The sequence below is a fragment of the Vombatus ursinus genome, unplaced genomic scaffold, assembly GCF_900497805.2.
Source record: "Vombatus ursinus unplaced genomic scaffold, bare-nosed wombat genome assembly UNPS02014837.1, whole genome shotgun sequence".
In the NCBI taxonomy this organism is placed as follows: Eukaryota; Metazoa; Chordata; class Mammalia; order Diprotodontia; family Vombatidae; genus Vombatus; species Vombatus ursinus.
In genome coordinates this window covers 4,572,506-4,578,888 of record NW_020954615.1, presented here as the reverse complement: position 1 = coordinate 4,578,888, position 6,383 = coordinate 4,572,506, and the positions used below count along the sequence as shown (strand labels likewise).

General features: G+C 37.7%; 1 pseudogene; it reads left to right on the top strand.

The window, feature by feature from the left end:
• On the top strand, window positions 1-587 carry LOC114026343 (annotated as a pseudogene).
• The last annotated feature ends 5,796 nt before the right edge of the window (window positions 588-6,383 follow it).

Below are 6,383 nucleotides of genomic sequence, written 5' to 3'. Positions count from 1 at the left end.
GGCTCCATCATGATCAAGGCGATCCTCATCTTCAACAACCACGGGAAACCCAGACTCTCCAAGTTTTATCAGCCCTATAGTGAAGATACACAGCGACAAATCATCAGAGAAACTTTCCATTTGGTGTCTAAACGAGATGAAAACGTCTGTAACTTCCTAGAAGACTGCTAATAGGTGGATCTGACAACAAACTGATTTACAGACATTACGCCACTCTGTATTTTGTCTTCTGCGTGGATTCTTCAGAAAGTGAACTTGGCCTTTTAGAATTAATACAGGTATTCGTGGAAACACTCGACAAATATTTTGAAAATGTCTGTGAACTGGATTTAATTTTCCATGTAGACAAGGTCCACAATATTCTGGCAGAAATGGTGATGGGGGGAATGGTTTTGGAGACCAATATGAATGAAATTGTTACTCGAACTGATACTTAAAATAAACTGGAGAAATCTGAGGCTGGCTTAGCAGGAGTTGCAGATCATGCAGTATCCGCTGTAAAAAAATATGAATTTTCCTGAGACGCAAGAAATATTAACATTGGTGACATGAGTATAAAAGTGCCAAACCTGCTCTCTTTTAAATAAAAAGGCTACTCCCAGGTAAAATCCAGGAGGGAAAAAGTCATCTAGGTTTACCATGCAATTGTTTACCAAAAAAGAGAAGAGTCTTAATTTTTTGTTGTTAGATTGATTTAAGAAACGGTATCTTATAGAATCATGTATAAAATCAGTATATTAAGATGAATATTGTTTTTGGCTTGGCTCAGTGATTTTTAAGGAAATGAGTAGTCCCTGAATGATTTTTTTTTCCTAAATTTCATTCGTATGCCCTCATAAGGCAGGTCATGTTGGTTGCTACAGTATTTTGAGAATGTATTTAAGGTATTCCTTTATTATGTACAACCCAAAATATTGGAGCATTTTGTATATTTCATGGAATTCTATGTGCATAACATTCTTTAACTCATCCTGTCATTTGTCATGACTATTTAAAAACCACGACTGTGTTGCTCTAAAATATTCTGTTCTTTTTTTAGAAAAAATAAACTCCAAATTAACTGGACTTCTAAACCACCTATTTGTTTGAAATCTCATTTGGCAATAAATCATGTTTTCCTGTTGCTCAGCAAAATTATAAAAAAAATCTTTTTTATCATTGTTTTAAAATAAGTTGATGTGGTATTGATTGCTACCAAAGTTGTAAATGTTTGAAAACTCACTAACTTAATAAGGAATCCTCTGAGCTATTTTATACTATTCAAGAACAGAATACACTCTTTATTTAGTATAGGGTTTATACTATGCTACACTAACCAAAATCTTATCCTTATACATTCCAGAGAGAAAACTGTAAGACTCAGGTTAATTTTACATGGTATATTAGTAGCCATCTCACTTTTGGCTTACTTCTGGTTCAGATGACAGAAGGTAATTTCAATAAATGCTTAACTTGGTTGGTATCTACACTCATCCATTACCCCCAGATGCAGCTGTTACCTCACTTCTTTCACAACATCAAGGGTGGTTCAGTGTGGTTCTCTCAAACCCCCAAAGCCTCAGGCTGTAGTTTTACTTTTCAGGCCATATTTTCTCTTCAGTGTGTGACAAGGTGAGTGTATATGTCTAATTTGACCGGTGCTTACACTCTGTCTTCATAATTTTTCAAGTTTCCTATCCCTAAAATTTTGCTGTCCATGTTCGTGTTGTTCAAGTGTTTCAGTCACGTCTGACTCTTTGAGATCCCTATTTGAGGTTTTCTTGGCGGGGATGCTGGAGTGGTTTGCCATTTTTTTCTGCAGCTCATTTTGTGGATGAGGAAATTGAGGTGAGCAGGGTGACTTGACCAGGGTCACACACAGCTAGTGAGTGTCTGCAGCTGAATTTGAACTCAGGTCTTCCTGACTCCAGGCCTAGCACTCTGTCCACTGAGCCCTCTAGCTGCCTTCTCAGTTCTTACTGTACCCCATCCTACCTATTTTTTCCCATCATTCATTCACTCATACAACAAATGTTTATTGAATGTTACTTATGTCTAAGACATTGTTCTAGACTCCACTCTCCCTTCTTCCTTGGATAGCTGGGTCATCCAGGTTCTTGCTTTAATGCTCAATGCTTTGGCCTCTCCCAGATCCTCCCATAATGCACCTTGGTTTTAGTCTATATCCTTCAGTAATGTAGAGGTGAATAGCAAGCCAGGAAATAGTGGAGGAACAAAAAACTCAGGTAAGGGTGGAATAAATTATACGCAAGGGGAGTGAAATCATGCGGAGGTTTAACATGTTGAATTATAAAGGAATATGATTTTTTGCATTGAGAAATCTCAGTATCCTCCAATATTGAATCTGCCTGGTTCTCACATCTCATCAATACGCTTTGACTGGAGGGCATGGTCATGGACTCCCCCATGAACCTCTCCCTTCCCCAGCTTTTTAACTTCTTTTTGCATGTTATCTTATCCCTATTAGATTGTAAGCTCATTGAGGGCAGGGACTGTCTATTTTTTTAACTTTTATTTGTATCCCTAGTGCTTATCACAGTGCCTGGCACATAGTAGGCACTTAATTAATATCTGTTAACTGACAAAAAAAAAAAAAAACAGGGAACATTTTGTCCTCTAGGGCCCTTGGCGCTTAGCACAGTGCCTGGCATCCAGCAAGTGATTAATAAATGCTTGGTCTGCCTGTTTGTCTATCTACCTTCAAACAGAAAAGTAAGACTGTCATTGGTCTCAAGTAGCTCTCATGCTAATGAAGGAGACCACATGTTTCGACTGCTATTGAGAAGGCAAGACCCGGCTGAACTTAAGGCATAATGCAAAGAAGATGGCAAAGCTTACTCTGCTGTTTTCACAACATTTCTCCTGCTAAATGTAGCTTTTTTCACATTGAACCATTGGATGGCCAACAGAAAGAACTTTGGGGTCAAAAACCATGTGTGGAGGAAGAAAGGGGCTCCAGAATCTACAGAAGCAGTTAACGGGTCACATCATTACTTCTTGGGAGGGAAAGAAAGACAGAGAGACAGAAAGGGAGAGAAAGGCAGACTGCCAGAGACAGAAACAGAAAAAAGACAGAGAAAGAGAGAGATGGAGACAGACAGATAAAGACAGACAAACAGAAAGAGACAGAGAGACAGAAGCAAAAACAGACAGACAGACTGTTGGAGACAGAGAAAATAAGATAGAGAGGGAGAGAAAGGAAGACTGCAAGAGACAGAGACAGAGAGATAAAGAGACAGACAGATAAGACAGACAGAAAGACAGAGAGCGAGAGAAAGGCAGACTGCCAGAGACAGAGAGAGAGAGAGACAGAGACAGAGAGAAAGGTTTCAGTGATAGGAGGGAGAAAGGAAAACATTTAAGATGAAAGCAAGTCTGTTCTCTATCCAGCACGCATTCCAGAAAGCATAGTAGAAGTGGTCAGGAGAAAAGGCAGTGGGGGTGTATCAGATGAGCAAAACAAGAACAGGCTCACTTTAGACCAAAGATGACTTCCATCGAAAAGTGTTTGTGGCATCCCTTATTGCTCAATAGATGATGCCATAATGAACACTTTAAGTAGGTGAAATTTCATGATCAAGTTTCAGTTTATTTTTAGTTACATGTCATTCTGTAGATGGGATATTAGTCCTTGAAGACCAGTTAGAAACTTGACAGAACTGAGTGTTCTGGGAAGAAGGAAAGAGGAGCACTTTGAATAGCTCTGGCCCCTCCAGATTCCCCATCAAACAAGTAAAAGAAATTCCCCCTCAAAGAAGCAAAACTACCCTCTAAATACATCAACTGAAAATTAAAAAAACCCCTCCAACGTATGAGCAAACCAAAGGAGAGCTGACAGAATTACAATTTTTGACATACGGATTCAAGGAAGGAGGGGTCAAATATCCAGAAGAAAATTATACTGCAGTCTTCTTCAAAGAGCATTAGCAAGACGGAGATGGAGAGCTGGGAGCAGTATCAAAGGACATCTCAGAGAACTCTTTAAAATCCAGTGATCTTGTCACTTTAGAGAGTGTCCCAAGGGTCTTAGCGCAGTTTTTGGTTATTAAAGCTTAATGCCATAAAACGCTTAAACTACATTAATATTTTTTGGGGGACACCCTTATTCTGAGGGGCTGCTTATGACAGAAAACAAAGCTGGAATAAGGATTTTGGTGTCTGAGTCTGAGCAGCTAGCCTAGAATTCTGATCCAGAGATGAAGCTGTGGTTCCTACACAAAGATTCAGGATGAATTAGAAAGAATGGTTCAGTTCAATGTGTTAGAGGAGATATAAGAATAAGATGTTATGTTAAGACCTAGTGACCAAGGTAGGCATCATGCCTGAGGTGGTGAGTTTGGCCCTTTTTAGTATTGTTCTATTTTCCTGTCTTTATTAAAAAAGCCAGGAAATAACTTTGTTAAAAATACTATGTTTGTCTCTCAAGTTGATCTGAGATCTCCTAATCAACTCAATGATGTTGCTTGGTGGAGAGCTGTCCCTTGGAACTTATCATCTCCCTAAAGAAGGTGTGGACATGCCCATGGGCAGGTATAGACCCAGTGATGCCTCATTGACAATGGTGAATAACTAAATCTTGGTTTATAAATAAATCGGATGACTCGGGCTCTTAGAGGACAGAGGCTGCTTTTTCCGTTCCTATAGAAAGAGCTGGGTTGAAACATCCGCCCTTTCTCAATTCTACCTTCGTGGTAATGTGGTTATTCTTTCTTTTCAGAGAGATTCAGATAGATGTGAGTACAGGTCAGAGAGCAAGGTCTAGAGGTCATCAAGGAAATGCATGAAAGGAAAAAGTAAAGGCAAACAGAAGGACATTCCAGGTGCTGACTGCTATTCACTCACCTTTGTAATTCTGTGCTTTTAATTTTAGGCATTTAAAAATATTCTTCTGAAAAGGAATCCATAGACCAGACTAAAAGGGTCCATGAAAGAAATTTTGTATATATATATATATATATAGTTATATTTATATATATATATTTATATATATATATACAAGTATATATACGTATATATGTATGTATATATGTATATGCAGACATATATACATAGAGAGATATTATAGACATTTGTTTTATAGATACATTTTATATATTGTATATTACATATTTACATTATTTTGTGTATATTATATATGTACACACACATATAACTTGAAGTAGTTAATTTATAAAGGGAGGGAATAAACATTTATATAGCACCTACTATATGCCAGTTATTGTGCCAACTGCTTAAAAAATTACTTGATCCTCACAACAACTCTGGGCATATACTACTATTATCTCTACTTTACAGTTGAAGAAACTGAGGCAAACAGAGGTTTAGTGATTTGCCCAGGGTCACACAACTAGTAAGAGTCTGAGGCTGGATTGAATTCCGATCTTCCTGGCTCCAGGGGCAGTGTTCTATCCACTGCCCAACTTTGCTGTCTCAAAATGCTTACATATATTATCTTATTTTATCCTCACAACAACCCTGGGAGGCAGATGCTATTACTGCCACCAATTTACAGATGAGGAAACTGAGGTAGAAAGAGATTAAGTGACTTGCCCAGGGTCACACAGCTGGTGAGTGTATGAGACTAGACTTGAACTCAGGTCTTCCTGATTCTACATCCAGTATTCTATCGGCTATTCCACATCAATAAGGTTCCTTTTAATTATCTGAGTGATACAGGCAATCATAACAAGTTATTAGCCCAAATTAAAGCATAACCAAAACTGAAATTGGCACAAGTAAAGCATCTGAAATCCCATTGTCTTCTGGGAAATGTTAATTTTATTAAACTCTGCTCAGTAAAATTTCTTGTGAACATGGTGACAATCAATAGCCAGACATAGAACGTAATGTAACATTATTATTATTATTATTGTTGTTGTTGTTGTTATTGTTATTATTACTATTATTATTATTGTTGTTGTTGTTGTTGTTATTGTTATTATTATTATTATTATGGTAATATAATAATATAATATAGGTGCCTGTCCTGAGTCACATAACTTACAGGTTACCAGTGACTGAATATGACTTTGATTATTGGGAAGTGAGAATGAGGGAGTCATCTTCCCCCCCACCTCTGCTTTGCTGTCTCCCAACTTCTCCCTCTTAAATTTGACCTAATATTCCATATCGGCTTTTCAGATCTCTTTGGCTTCCATACTACCTTGCAGGAAGTGAGCATGAAGGAAATCCACCTAAATATTGACCATAAGAAATATACTTGCTTACTGCTGATACTTGTAAGGTGATCTGAAAGGAGATTTCATGCTAACTTTGGCTTTTCTGTTTCCTTTCCTGAAAACAGAACTGAGACTAGAGCTTGAAACAACAGAATTTGTTGTTTTTTTTTCAAATGTGTTTGTTTTTATTTAATGTTTTATTCT